Source organism: Mastomys coucha, unplaced genomic scaffold (assembly GCF_008632895.1).
Source record: "Mastomys coucha isolate ucsf_1 unplaced genomic scaffold, UCSF_Mcou_1 pScaffold12, whole genome shotgun sequence".
In the NCBI taxonomy this organism is placed as follows: domain Eukaryota; kingdom Metazoa; phylum Chordata; class Mammalia; order Rodentia; family Muridae; genus Mastomys; species Mastomys coucha.
Genome location: NW_022196894.1, coordinates 86,874,224 through 86,890,407, shown reverse-complemented (window position 1 = coordinate 86,890,407; position 16,184 = coordinate 86,874,224). Strand labels below are relative to the sequence as shown.

At 39.1% G+C, this 16,184-nt stretch overlaps 1 long non-coding RNA gene across 1 annotated transcript in view; it reads left to right on the top strand.

Moving 5' to 3' along the window:
• The window catches only part of LOC116086598, a 44,209-nt gene extending 31,253 nt beyond the window's left edge, over nt 1–12,956 (top strand). The window contains exon 3 of the long non-coding RNA XR_004116995.1: nt 12,899–12,956. This is a non-coding gene — a long non-coding RNA (uncharacterized LOC116086598). The remainder of the gene's footprint in view (nt 1–12,898) is intronic.
• Nucleotides 12,957–16,184: the final 3,228 nt, after the last annotated feature.

The following is a 16,184-nucleotide window of genomic DNA, read 5'->3' as shown; positions in this document are numbered from 1 at the left end:
ATCATTGGATGACAATCAACAAATTTCCAATTTCTCATATTATTGGATTTCAATCGATTAGGATATGTCGGTTATATTAATTTTCAAATTAATATATTAAGAAAAAGTAATTGTCACTTCTTGTTGTTTTTGTTGTAAAAGGTGGAATTAAGATTTGTTAAAAGATTACCTTCTTGCTTCTTCTAGGGTGTAGTTTTGCTCTTTATGTTGACGTTTTCCATCTATTATCTTTTGTAGGGCTGGATTTGTGGAAAGATAATGTGTAAATTTTGCTTTGTCATGGAATATCTTGTTTTCTCCATCTATGGTAATTGAGAGTTTTGCTGGGTATAGTAGCCTGGGCTGGCATTTGTGTCCTTGTAGGGTCTGTATGACATCTGCCCAGGATCTTCTAGCTTTCATAGTCTCTGGTGAGAAATCTGCCGTAATTCTGATAGGCCTGCCTTTATATGTTACTTGCCTTTTTTCCCTTACTGCTTTTAAAATTCTTTCTTTGGTTAGTGCATTTGGTGTTTTGATTATTATGTGACAGGAGGAATTTCTCTTCTGGTCCAGTCTATTTGGAGTTCTGTAGACTTCTTGTATGTTCATGGGCACTTCTTTCTTTAGGTTAGGGAAGTTTTCTTCTATAATTTTGTTGAAGATATTTACTGGCCCATTACATTGGGAGTCTTTACTCTCTTCTATACCTATTATCCTTAGGTTTGGTCTTCTCATTGTGTCCTGGATTTCCTAGATGTTTTGGGTTAGGAGCTTTTTGCTTTTTGCATTTTCTTTGACTGTTGTGTCAATGTTTTCTAAGGTGTCTTCTGCCCCTGAGATTCTCTCTTCTATCTCTTGCATTCTGTTGGTGATGCTTGCATCTATGGCTCCTGATTTCTTTCCTAGGTTTTGTATCTCTTTCTGATTTCTTTATTGTTTCTATTTCAATTTTTAGATTCTGGATGGTTTTGCTCATTTCCTTCACCTGTTTGATTGTGTTTTGCTGTAGTTTTTTAAGGGATTTTTGTGTTTCCCCTTTAAGAGCTTCTAGCTCTTTACCTGTGTTTACCTGTATTTCTTTGAGGGTGCTATTTATGTTTTTCTTAAGGTCCTATATCATCATCATGATAAATGATTTTAGATCTGAATCTTGCTTTTCTAGAATGATGGTGTGTCCAGGACTTGCTATGGTTTGAGAATTGGGTTCTGATGATGGCAACTGACTTTGGTTTGTGTTTATTTTCTTATGCTTGCCCCCCCGCCCCCAAATCTGGCTAACTCTAGTGCTACCTGCCCTTGCTAAATCTGACTGGAGCCTGTCCTTCCTGTGTTCCTGGTTGTGTCAGAACTCCTCAGAGTCAAGCTGTCTCTGATCCTGTGATTCTGGGATCCTGTGATTCTCGGCTTGTTAGATCACCTGGGAGTGGGGCTTTCTCTGTGTGTTGTGGGACTGGCTGCAGAGTTTGCGTCTAATGTCTGCTCAGTGCACTAACCCAAGCAACCCGGAAGGAACCCGAGTGACTGGGGTGGTGGAGTTCCTGTGTGCCTGGTCCTGCTAGTCCCAGTTACTCCCAGTGTTGGGACAGATGTTGGTTCCTGCTCACCTCTGATCCTGGGTGTGTCAGAGTGCCTGGGAGTGGAGCTTCCTCTGCTTGTTGTGGGACAGGCTGCAGAGCTTGTGCCCAAGGTCTGCTCTGGACCCCAGCCTAGACAGACTAGAAGGCAATGATAATATTTCTTATCTGAAGTTTAAAATAAAAAAGTAGAGCCTAGTAAAAGTACTTCAATATTTCAAGGTTTGAGTCATACATATAAGTTTTTGATTCATGGAAATTTCCAATAGTCAAATATTAGATACAAAACATCATCTAGGTGATGGAATGTGATGAAGTAGTCAGGACCTCACCTTTGTTAAACCCCTAAGGCCATTGATGAATGCAATCAATGGAGCAGCAGACCACTCATCTGATTAAGCACTCTCTGGTTTTATTGGCAATTTAGGAACTTAGGTTTAATGGTGAGGAGAGAAGCTGAAACTTTAACTTTCATGTCTCTTATTTTTAAGGAAAGATTGCATTTGGTATTTGGTCCAGGATTGGAAGAGATAAGATAGACTGAGAACTGCCTAAAAGACCATGTGGTTTGCCCTTGAGTCAAGGGTTCTTTACAGTAAGATCCTTTGATTACCTTTGAGGTGAACATTTAGAAATGACCAATTGAATGTGCTATAAAATGGGTTGTGTAGCTTTGTCACCTGCATGTTCTCTAAATCCTGAATCTTGCCAAAAGAAAGCTTGTTATTGGTGTGTGTGTGTGCGCGTGTGTGTGTGTTTGTGTGTGTGTGTGTGTGCATGTATGTATAAAAGCAGGCCAAGGTGAATGATGGATATATTCCTCAACCAATCTCCCCCTGGGTTTTTGAGACAGCCTATGTTGGCTGGACAGTGATCTACGGGGATCTAGCTGTTTCTGCCTCCCCAGCATTAGGATTTCAGATACATGCCACTTCTTGTGTGTATTCTAGGGATCTTAATTCAGGTCGCCATGCTCATGATGTGGTCTGTCTATCCATGGAGCCATCTTCCCAGGCTGGATTATTGCTTTAAAGCAAATTGCTTAGCTTGCATACAATATTAAATGTGATGACGTGCACTATTTGCACTGTCCCAGTCAATTGATCATTCTCTATTTGTTCTGAAAACCCCAAACACTATAGTTCATCTGACAGGCACTGATGGTCTCATGAATTGAAAATGTTGCTGATGTGAAGCAATTATAGCAACTGTGAATTCATAATAACTTTATGTTCAGTGAAAATTCAGACTAGTGCATCACAGGCCATGAGTAATTTCTAAGAACTGTCAGTCACACATCCTTTCAGCCCCTGTTTGGAAAAATGAGTTCTTGCTAGTGTTTTTACTGCTTGAGTGTACATGCATTCTGGGAAGATGCATAGAAACATTGTAGGATATGATTTGACATGATTTTAGTTTTCTTTCAAAATCATATTCTGTAGTTCTCTTGTCTTGAAAGCCGCCCCCATCAAGTAATTAACATATTCTAAGTAGCATGTTTTGCTAATGCACCATAAAACCGGGGAGTTGTTGGTTACAAGCATAGGGTTAGTTATTATGAAAGAAGTATTTGCCTAGATTACTAGCATCATTACTGATATGACTGAGGCCATGTGACATGGTCTTCTTTAGGCTCTTTCTGTACACACAATTGGTACACTGACTACTAGCTTCATATGAATTCTATAATTAATAATTTAAAATTATTTTATTTATTTACATTCTGGATGTTGCCCCACCTCCTGGTCCCCTCTTCCCAGAGTTCTTCAACCCATTCTCCCTCTCCTATGCCTCGGAGAGGGTACTCCTCCTGCTTTCCACCCCTAGCCCCCAGGCCCCACCCCAACCTCCACCCCTGGCATCCTCCTTCCCTCTGGCATTAAGCTTACAGTATTAGTTGCATCCTCTCCCACAGAGGACAGGGGCCACGAACCAGCCTATGTATGCTCTTTGGTTGGTGGCTTAGTCTCTGGGAGCTCCCAAGGGTCCAGGTTAGTTGATACTGTTGGTCTTCTTATGGAGTTGACATCCCTTTTAGCTCCTTCAGTCATTCCCCTAACTCTTCCATAGGGTCCCTGACCTCAGTCCAGTGATTGGCTGTAAGTATCTGCATCTATCTCAGTCTACTCAGGCTGGTGGAACCTCTCAGAGGACAGCCATGCTAGCCTCCTATTTTACCTGAAGACCCAGCTATATTGCTCCTGGGCATATATCCAAAAGATGCTCTACCATACCACAAGGACATATGCTTCACAATGTTCATTGTAGCCTTATTCATAGTATCCAGAAACTGGAAACAGTCCAGATGGCCCTCAACTGAAGAATGGATACAGAAAATCTGGTTCATTTACACAATGTAATACTATTCAGCTCTTAAAAATGAGGACATTAGAATTCTTTCAGGCAAATGAATGGAAATACAAAATATAGTCCTGAGTGAGGTAACCCAGACCCAAAAGAGCATGCATGGTATGTACTCACTAAGTGGACATTAGCCCCAAAGTACGGATTACCCACAAGAAGTTAAACAAGAAAGAAGGCCCAGGTGAGGATGCTTCAATCCCACTTAGAAGGATTCCACCAAAATAATCATGGTAGGCAGAGAGAGTGAAAGATCTGGGTGAGTGTGGGAAGGGGGGATGGAAAAAGAGGTGCAGGATAAGGTATGGGGGATACAGTAGAGAAGCCCAGAGAGCTAGGAGAATATATGGAAATATGCAGCTGTGGGGGTTGGGGGTGGGGAATGGGGGAAACCTCTTGAAAGTCCCAGAGACATGGGCTGTGAGAGGCTCCCAGGACTCAATGGGGATGACCTTAGCCAAAATGCCCAACAGTGGGGAAATAGAACCTGAAGACTCCACCTTCAGTAGATAGACAGGGACTCCAGTGGAGGGATGGGGTCACCATCCCATCTTCAAAATTTTTGACCCAGAATTGTTCCTGTCTAAAGGAAAAGTAGGGGCAAAAATGGAGCAGAGGTTGACAGAAAGGCCATTCAGTAACCTGCCTAACTTGGGATCCATCCCATGCTCAGGCACCAAACCCTGACACTATTATGGTGCATGTTGTACTTGCAGACTAACTTCCCAACATTTAACAAATTACATTCTGCTGGTGATATAGAGCTACAGAGAAGGAACTTAAGATATAACTGGTAGGGCAATGTGCTACCCATACTCACACACTGTTACAGTTTCCTTGTTTGCTGTTATATAGGATGACAAAGCAAATGATGTAGCAACAGCAGACAGTATTTATAATAAAGCATTGAGGTGGTTGTGACATTAGCCAGTGTGTAGACTTAATAAGTAGATCATTGCTTTTATGAGCATCTCTTGGGTGTGGAATACCCAGCGGAGAGGAATATCATAGCTCTCATTACACATTTTAATCACTGTTATTCCCAAGTACTAGAAACTGGGTCATGTTCTCACTGAGCTTTGTGGGAACATTTCATCATCCCGTGGAGTCAGTAAAAGTCATTTTAACTGTACAGAATCACTAAGTGGTGAAGATCTAGAAAGTGAACACCTTCAATCATCATTCCCCCTTCACCTCTCGCTGAGTTCTGTTTTCTAAAGTTCCCTCTTCTTTGCACTGCCTCTTTGGTTGCTGTAGGCTAGGAATTCCCTGTATTTTATATGGTGTGACCAATGGTCTCATAAAGATTAAGTTTTTCTTTTGTATAGCTTTTCCAGAACACTATTACACTGGTCTACAGAGTGAGTTTCAGGACAGCCAGGGCTACACAGAGAAACTCTGTCTCGAAAAAAAAAAAAAAAAACCAGAACACTATTACAAAAGGTAACCTCTTATGTCTGACTGTATTTGTTGTGTTTAAATTCAGCTAATGTGCTGTATATACACAGAAAATGGGCATGCAAGCTATAAAAAATAAATCATAGCACCATGATATAAATGTGTAGGAATTATTTTGTATGAGAAAACAAACAAAAAGCAACATAATAAAAATGTAACAGTTATACCTAGTATTTTTTTTGTTTTTGATTAAGACTTATGAATCTTTACTTTGCATATATGATTAAAGTGAACATTCTATATACACTAAAATACAAAATTTTTTTTTCTTAATTCATGTGTTTAATTTACCTATCTATAGAGCCATTAGCAGGATGTTGTGGAGGACACTGCTTAGTAGAAGAGGAACTGCTAAAAACTCAGTAAAAAAAGTGAAGGCTGGTCTTGCCAGCTGCCTACCTGATGGAGGTAGTCCACACGAGAAAGAGTTCCATGAGAAGAGGCAAGAGTGTAAAAGAGACCTGGCAGTCTCCTTGTCAACTGAATGAAGAAGGTGCTTATCTGGAACCTTGCACAAACTCTGATTCACATCCATGTACTCTGGGTAGTTTGGGAAACTTATCAATTGCTATCCCACTGAAGAAAACGACACTTGTTGGCTCAACTACCATTAGCTGCTGATAGTTCCTTATGTTGGAACCTCATGGGTACATTCTCCACCCATGATTAAATATTAACTGACCTGTGATTATCATAGGCTACTTTAAAAATCTAGATCTATACCTTGACAATGTTATGTATGAGTATAATATATTCTGATTACACCTACCCCTATCCTTTCTGATTCCTTTCCCATCTCTGCTGATCCTCATCTTCCTCCTTTTTCTCCTAAAGAAAAGACCCTCTCCTTATTTCCCATCATTTTGTTTCATGGCTGAGTTAACATGATATATACATATATGTTAGGGGGCTGTAGTTAGCGATTTGATCACAGGTACTCACCATTATCTACGCCACTGAAGCCAATCATTCTTTTTCCATCAGTATCTGTCTATAAACAGTAATGATGATCCCCAGGCCTGGGGGCCTCAGTCACCATCCACGAGTAAAAGTTAACAGGCCCAGTCTTGTGCAGGAAACCAAAGTTGCAATAAAGTTCATAAGTGAATCAGTCATGTCATGCCAGGAAGATACTGTTTCACAACCCTCTTCCCCATTACTCTTTCTGTCCACTCAGTGATATTGACTGATCTTTGGAGGGAGTGATATAGACATCATAGGGATGATATTCAGTAGTTACTTAATCTCAGAACCTTAAATAGCTACAAGTCTCTGCATTCTCTATCATTCAGTACAAAGAGAAGCTTCTCTGAACAAGGCTGAAAGTAGCAGTTGTCAATGGAAATGCACAAACACTTATATGGAACGTTGATATCATATACTTAGCAAAACAATAGTAAGACCCACTCCTCCAAAGTCTCCACAGGATGTGTTTAAACATGAGGCTAATAAGTGAGAATGCTTTATAATCAAATGTATAACAATTTTGTGGTTATTTAGGCTGTTATTTTTGACTATTTTACTTATGTTAAAATAATAAAAACAGTGTTAGAATGAGATGGTTTTAAATATTAGATTGACATCTTTATTTTTAATTAACCAATAATTTGTTTTCTCACTCTGATTTTATTAAACCATTTTGAGCTCAACTGACAGTTTTGAGTCAGACATTGGACTGTGTCTTAGGGATAGATAGGTAAGAAAGGTATTGGTGACAACCTCATGGAATTCAGAGAGAAAAGAGAGAAGACATGAAAAAATTGTACTGGAATGCTGCAGTGGTCCTGACTTCAGAGGAGGAGAGATATAACAAACCATATGAGCCACAGAAAATCTCTTAGAGGAGGTGGTATTTCTGTTGAAAGTCCAGAGCTGTATTGCTTTTATTCCAGACATGCCTCTGGTAGGAGTATGTCCCAGGCTTTGGAATTATCATACAGGAAATTCTAAGTCTCACCCCCAATATTTGGGAACATAGTATGCAGAGAAGTTAGTAAAGGGAGGGAATGTGATGCCAGGTCCCTTTCATTATATTTTAAATAACAAATGATTATTCGAAGTACCTTAAATAGTGGCTAATATATCTATGTAAAAGTGATGCTTGTTTTGCCAATGGGTTCACGCTTTTAATTTCAGCTAGCCACTTACCTTTCGACAGGTCAGTTATGGCTATCCTAGTGAACTCTAGAGTGGTAGAAGGGCATGTACTTTGTTTAAATTGCAATGAATAGACAGGTCAACAGTGTACATAGTGAGCAGTGTGTTACTTTAGCAAGTTTCATGTACGAAGGTGAAAATGCAGGACTATTCACTTTGCATACTCCATGTCCCAAGCACTTCGCATGTGTGCTGGCTATTGCTGAGCATTTATTATCTCAGCGCAGGCCAGACGTCTAGAACACTGGTGCTCGGATTTAAATTACCTCTACAAAGCAAGTTGTTTCCATTTCCTCTCTCATTCATAATGGAACAGAAGCATCTGCTTTGCTTCCTCAGGTTGCTGAAAGAGTCTATTTCTTTGGTGCTGTAGCGTACATCTGCGTATTCCAAGCTGACAGTATGAGAAAGAGAGAGCTTAAGATTGGTGGTATGGGTAGATGTATGGAAGAGAGGGAGGGAGTAAAGAAAGGAAAGAGAGGGAAGGGGAGGATGAGGAGACAAAGGAGGAAGAGGAGAGAGACTGCTGTTTTAGTTTCTTCTATGAATGTGTGAGCTACTCCTGAAAAATACCTTTTTAATCAAAAAGGTATTAACTCTGCTGATCTGGGGACTTCCTTACATTAAAAGCAGTTCCTTGTACTTTGCCCTAAGAGGTAACATAATCCTATCCCCTCACTACATTCATTGTTTGTTTAAAAGAATGCTATAAATTGTGATGGTTTGAATAGAAATGGCCTCCATAGGCTAATATATTTGAGTACTTGGTCATCAGGGAGTGACACTATTAGAAGTACATCCTTGGTGGAGTAGATGTGGCCTTTTTGGAGGAAGTATATCACCGGGGGTGGGCTTTGAGTTTTCAAAAGCCAAAACCAAGCCTAGTGGCACTCTCTCTTCCTGCTGCCTGTGGATCCAGATGTAGAACGTTCAGTTCCTCTCTGACGCCATGTCTGCCCGAATGCCATGCTTCCCATCATACTGATAATGGACTGAACCTAAAACTGTAAGAAAGCCTCAGTTAAATGCTTTTCTGTGTAAGAGTTGCTGTGGTAATGGTGTTTCTTCATGGTATCAGAAGTTAGGTATTGCTGCTATAACAGCCCTGACCACGCTGCTTGTCGACAGAATGTGGACATTGGGACTTTGGATTAGGAAAGCAGTTGAACACTTTATGTGAGGCTTAATGAGCAAGGAAAAGAGAGGTGCAGAGAGCAATGTAGATTATGAAGGCCAAGCTCAATATGTTTCAGAGGAGAAGAATAGTAGTCAGTGGCTTAGATACTGTTCCAATGATATTTTGGTGAAGAATGTGGCTGCTTTCTGCCCTTGTTCAAAAAGCATGCCTGAAGTGAAATTGGTGAGTTTGTGATTTAATGGCATGGTAGAGGAGACTTCAAAAGAGCCTAATATTAACTGTGTCTTGTAGTTATTAGTGGTCATAGTTATGCATATCTATGATGAAAAGACGCAAGCTGAGGAAGCAAAAACACAAAGTGCATAGTATGAGAAGAAGAGCACCGGGAAGCATAATGAACTAAGTCCTGTCCTCAAGGAGATAAACAGATTAAAGAAAAGCTTGATGCTAAATGTAATGGAGTGGTCTCCTCAACAAGACTTCACCCAGCTAAGTTTCCAACTTGTGAAAAAGGAAATAAAGAAAAGCTTAAGCAGTGAAGGAATCCATCAAAACCAGAAAGCTGATACACATAAAAATGAATGAGGTGGGTATGTTCCAGCCCTAGAAAGCAGCAGAGCTTGGCAGCTTTGACAATGTGGTTCTGGCTTTGGAGTCAAGGATTCAAGAAAAGGGTTATAGAATCTCCCTCCAGGTCTAAGGAAAGCCATTGAGGCCAGACATGTGTCAGGGGGTGTCCCGGTATGGAGGCTCAGAGACGCCTTTGAGTGAAGATCGAAAGGTAAAGCCTGGATTGTGTTGGAGATGCCAGGGCCATGGGTTACCTACCTGCCAAGGAAAGCTGCAGACTGGTTGTGAAACTAGCCTAAGGGAGCGAGAAGTATGATGCAGTCAACAAAGGGGACAGGAACTAGAGGGCCGTGCAGCCCTTTCATATCAGATATCAAAGGGAGATGCTGACTTTGGAGTTCAACCAGATCCTGTTTGGTCTTGTTTTCATCCAGTATTTCCACATTATGCTCCTTTCTCTCCCTTTCAGAATGGTGCCATTTTATGTTCTGCTTTTTGTTTTTCTTTTATTTTATAGGAGACTGGAGTTAAGAGATTGCCATGAGTTTCAGAAGAGACTTTGAAATATTTTTTTAACTTTATTTTTATTAGATATTTTCTTTATTTACATTTCAAATGTTCTCCCCTTTTCTGGTGTCCCCTCTGAATAAGACCCCTTCCCTTTCCTTCTCCCCCCGCTCACCAACCCACCCTTTCCTGCTTCCTGGCCCTGGCATTCCCCTACACTGAAGCATAGAGCCTTCATTTTAAACAATGTTGAGACTCTTACAGAGTCTTTGCTTTTGAAATTGAACTGAAAGCATTTTTGCATATGGCTATAAGCTTATGAGAGCCATGGAATGGAATATGGTGGTTAGAATGAGAATGGCCTTCATAAGCTTATAGATTTGTATGCCAGGTCACAATGAAGTGACACTGTTAGGAGGTGTGGTCTTGTTGGGAGTAGCAATGGCCTTGTTGGAGGAAGGGTGTCACTGGTTGCAGCCTTTGAGGTTTCAAAGCCTGAGCCAAGCTCAGGGCTCTCTTTTTTCCTGCTGCCTATAGATCCAGATATAGAACTCTCAGATCCTCTCCAGCACCATATCTATCTGCCTGAATACTATCATGCTTCCCACCATGAAGATAATGCACTAAACCTCTAAAAATGTAAGAAAGCCCCAATGAAATGTTCTACTTTATAAGAATTAGCATGGTGTCTCTTCACAGCAATAGAACACTGACTAAGATACAGATCCTGTGCATATACCAATTGACTGATTTTGTAATGAGGTGCATGATACTGGTAGACATCCAGAGGGCAAATACAGTGTCCTATGGTCAATAGTATGCCAACTGTGCCATGTGATCCTAATGGGGGAATCTAATGCTTATTGTCACTACCAAAGGGTTAATGAAGGCTATAATCATTTATAGAATTACTTGAAAGGGAAAGGATTTAACAAATGGATATAGAGAAATGTTTGTCTTCAGGAAGGCTAAAGGATGGCTATTTTTAAAAATATGACTTTTATTTGTTCTTTGTGAATTTTATGTATGCATACTATGTATTTTGATCCTATCCACACTTCTCTTCCCCATCCAGTTCCTTCTGGATCCTCCTCATGCTCCTTTCCAAGTTTACATCCTGTAACAAATAACCCACCAAATCTAGTTAGTACTAAAAATAAATACATGGTTATGGGGTTTTCCACTGGAGCGTGGTCAACCTACCAAGAGCCACACCCTGAAGAAAATTGATTTTCCCATTTCCAGCCACCATTAAGTGTCAATAGCTCCTCACCTAGGCTTGAGAACTCTTGTGCCCCGCCCCCAAACCCCAGTCCATGCTGGAATGAAGGTTAATTGGCTTGATCTTGTGCAGATCTTGTGTTGATCACCACAGCTGCTGTGAGTTTATGGAAGCAATAATCCTGTCATATCCAGAAGGCACTGTTTAGCTCTATTTGTCACTGACGTCTGGCTGTTACAATCTTTCTGCCCGCTTCTTCTAGCATGTTCCTTGAGCCTTGTGGGGAAAGTATGTGATATAGTTGTCTCATTTGTGATTGAAAACTCCAACAGATAAACATTATCATCTTATCTGTTATGATTGAATAGTGAAAAATTTATTTACACAACTGGCTGAGAACTTCAGCCTTTGTCTTTAACAGAAGCATTGACTTGTCAACTTTCATATACTTTTAACTGATATAAAAATGTAAAAATTATACACATTTTGGGGGGTAACTGTTATGTTTTTACACTTGTATGTATTATTGATGAGTCAGGTTAGATTATCTCAGAGATCACTTATTGATGACAAAACTTTAAAAAAAAATCCCACTTTTGAAATGTACCATGCACTAAATGTGATTATTATTGATGTTGATAATTATTATAAAAGAAAGGACACTCCTGGGGGGAATTCTCCTCTGGTTCTCCTATGATTTAACATCCATTAACAAAACAGCAATAATAATGATGTTCAGTCTAGAGAGGATATATAAGACTTCTGAATTAGCCATAGTTATCTTCTTGGAAGAAAGGCCACAATTAAGTCAATGATAAAAATAAAGATAGGTCAATAGGTGAGCAATGGAGGGAAGAAAATGAGCATCAGATGATCAGGAGATTTGTGTTAGGAGATGGAAAATAGTTGGTTGCTTTTACTAGAAACACTATGGAGATGGTATTTTATAGTGCTTAGAGTATAGAAATTGGCTCAGGGAACATTGTCTCTAGTGCCATGTATTTGAATACTTTTAGAGAACTGTATTTTATTTGCTCTGGGTCAATCAAGAGGCCATAATCAGAATAAATAAGTGCAAGACTCAGTGACCAGACTTGCCAGCTTAAAAGCTTCCTTTAGTAACTAGTTCTGCCTAGGAAAACATAGGCAACCATGGCTGCCCTGACTCCGAAGGAATTAGAGCACAGAGGAGCCATCAACCTATGCACACGTTGCCTTTACCATTCTGGCTTCCAGGAGAGATACATGTCTGACTGCCTATGCAAATTTGACATAATTGCTGGATTATATAAACAAAGGGCAGCTTTGGAAGTTGGTGGCTTCTGAAGAATGACAATGTTGAGTACAGAAGCAAAAGACAGATCTGTTCATAGGATAACATAACAGGAAGAAGTCAAACAGTCATAGTAAGATTATAAAAGCCCTGTTATATTGAAGAGGACATTATCTATATAGTACTGAGTAAATTAGTGATCCAAAGCAGGGTTTAGGGAAAGAGTCTGAGTGGGGGTATATGTACACACAGACAAAAATACACCTTTCAAACTCTTTAGATTCTGAAGTAATAACAGTCATGCATCAAACATTGATAGAATATGTTTTGGAATTTAGTCAGTACTGTGAATTTAATGATCTATGATAAAGTTTTAGACTCCAAGGAATTCACACTCCTGTAAGTGTGAGGGATAATAAGATCAGATATTCAACTTTATATTAGAAATGAACTTTCTGGAATGGAGCTTTATCAGCTAGTGATTCATAGTAACTCAAATCTTCAAACTCCAAAGAGATAGGTACATATGGGATTACATTATTTCAGGATGAGTAAAATGATAAATCAAGTGAATTGCTTACAAAATTGCAGAAATCTAAGGCTTGTGAAAACCATCTTCACTTTCTCTGATTCTTGGCTTTACTTGGTTCTTTAAGGAAGAAGAATATAAGTTATCCTGAACTCCAGAGGCAAAATCTGAATGGGGGAGTCAGTAAGTTAAAAGTTGTCAGTTTCATTTGTCTTCTATAGATGCAGAGGTGTCAAAAAATGTAAGAAATGATGTGATGTTTTAATTTAATTTTTTTGAGAATCTTAAATATGAGCACCATATTTACATCATTTCTATCCATTCCTCTTTCTGTGTCTCCCCACAAGCTCTAAATTTGTGACTTCTTTTTTATTAATTATCTTCTCACATAAATATGTCTATATAAATGTAGTCTTTTGGGTCTATTTGGTGTTGTGCCATGTGTATCTGTTTAGCACTGACCACTTTGGATTGGATAACCTGTAGGGGTGCTTGTCCCTAGGGAGTGATGATCTTCCTCTCTTAGCTTCTATTAGTTAACTATAACTCCTCAATCTAGTGTTGAGGCCTTGTGAGATTTCTTCCATCTATGTTGGCATGTCATTACTTAGGTCTTATTTAATAAGTCATCTTGTTGAGATTTTTCTGGGTACAGTTTCTCCATCATATAAAGAGTCTACAAATGCATAGCAGACATCCTGGTTCTGTGGCTCTTACAATCTTTTTTTTCCCCCTCCCTCTCTGCTCTCTCCCATAAGTCTTAGGTATATGGATGGTATTGCATATGCATCAGTTGGGATTGGCCACTTCATGATTGATTATATCTCTCTATTTTGAACACTTGTCATTTTTCTGTGATGGTGCCTGTCTGTGATGAGTGGTGCGAGTAGCAAGTGTCTACGAGTACAAATGATATATTAATCATTTATGATGTGTTAAAAAAGTGAACCATGAATGTCTGCCTTTTATGAGATGCCAATATTGCCATTTCAATGCTTTTAGTAAAGGACAATTCCTGGAATTTTACCTCTTATTAAGGTAATATGTAGAGTTTTATGACTAAGTGATACCTCTATTATTGTACAGCTATGTGTTTCTGGCCCAGACACTTTTAAAAATCAATATTCTTTTTTGTAGACTAGAGTAATAATACCTGCCTTACTCAACCAAGATTTAAACAAGTACATTTATACACGTGCACACACATGTACAATTTCAAAGCTGCTCAATTTTTTTTAGATGTCAAAACATATTTTGATTCACATGGGACTGTGAGTCACATGTTTTTTTTATTATTATTTGTAAAAGGGTGATGAAACAGAAGGCAATTTTGTTGCAGGCCCATTATTAACTTGAGATAAATACCGGGAGACAACCAATTAAAAAGAGACTTCCTAACAGAATTAGAGTGGCTAGTAAAATGAGCTTACTTGAAGCAAATTGCAGCTTGGATGCATCCCACCCATCTCTGATTGTATGTTGTAAGTCTGAAATCACAGAAAGCATTCAAACTTGCAAAGCTCCTGGTTGGCAACTCCTGCTACAGGCACATCCCTAAACTGTGGTTTACTGCTTATCTGGAGCTTTCTCTAAAGGCTGTGCATGAAGCTGGCAAGGACTCTGGCCAAGCTAATGACAATGGCCATGGCTGTGATTCTGACTACAGTTATCATGGTTACCTATCACGTTTTTTACAAGAGCTTCTATTCCCTCTTGCTTTTAAAAAACTATTACCAGTGCTCCATTTGCTGCTGAAGTAACAAGAAGAAATCTGTCCTGAAGGAGAAGACACCACTAGCTCTGATTTAATTTAAGTCCCTTGTAAGAACTTTTTTGTGTGTTATAGAAGCACTGTGACATAAATGGAAAAGGAATTGCACTTCATTCACTTCCTTTCAAATTTAGCCTTTTCATTTCCTGTTACTTTCAATTTTGTGATGGTTGACCATGAAAACAATTGTTTCACTACTTTCTCTCCTTCCCTCTCCAAACTTCATGTTAGACTCTATCAACTCCATGTCACTGATCTTATTTTAAATCATCAATGACTCCAGATTTCATGTCTCTTCTGTTTTATTATAAGTACAACTTGACACATGGTTTGCTGTAATTTCAATCTTGTGTTTTCTTTAAAACATTTTCCCATTTTTAGAAACAATATACTTCTCATAATCACTCATGCTTGAAATAAAAGAACTGTATAATTGTAATTGCATAAATAAAGAATTAAGAATTGAATTTATAGAAACTGAAACAAGTAATATCTTATGAACATGTTTTAAAGAGGAAGGAGAATTAGGAGAATTAGGAAAAGAATGACATAGGTCAGAATTTATTATTGGCGCCAATGAACCAGGAAAGTGATGCATTTGACCTCAGTCTGGAACAAAAAAATCTCTAAATGTAGGATATAATGACAGACAAATATAGAAGTGTAAGAAAGATACATTTAGTGGAAATGTATCCTGATAACATCCAGCCTTATGGAGAGAGATACACTGAGACTTGTCAAAATATACACAGAAGTTTATAAAGTAGCAAGAGGACCAAGTGTCCTGTGAAGACTCATTAGATAATATTTTAAGGAAAATAACTTGTAAATGTAAAACATCCTTCCAATAAGCCTCAACTCTCAGAGATATATTGGCTATTCCATGGAATACATGTGCCAGAGATGTCAGATCCTAGATGAGATGTGATAGTTCACCACGAGAGAGCTCTAGGCCAGCTGGCATCATTATGTCTACCTTTGCCTTGCCGTTCTGTGAACCATCCATGAAGAAGGTTAAGAAGCATTGAATGCAGGGTCTGACCGAGTAGAGGAATCAATGTTGTTCTGATAGGAACAAGAGAGTGGAGGGATATCCTCTCTTTTGAATCTGTTGTCTCCCATACCTGTGGCAGTGATTGGACATTCTTGTGAAAAAGATTGTAGTTTTTCACAAGATACAGTGTCTTAGAAAACCAGGAATCGGCCTGCTAGAAAACAAGGTAGGCTGTCCACAGACTTTATCTTGTGTCTCTAGTCCACTAGACACAATCTTAAACTTGTGGGAGTAGCCAGCAAATATCTTCTTTCTCTTAAAGCACACCCCATGAGAAGGAACTCACACCTGACACTGTTTGAGTAACCAAGCACCAGAGACTAGATAGCCCAGAGACCTAGGTTATAGGATAAAACCAAGCTAAAACCAACCAACCAACCAGCCAACTGATCAACCAATCAACTAGACAAACCCAAAATTCTCTAAAACAAAGAACCAATAATTCCTAATGCTATTTTGCTATACTAATAACCCAGATGTCCCTCAACAGAGGAGTGGATAAAGAAATTGTGGTACATCCACACAATGGAGTACTACTCAGGTATTAAAAACAATAAATTTATGAAATTCTTAGGGAAATGGATAGAT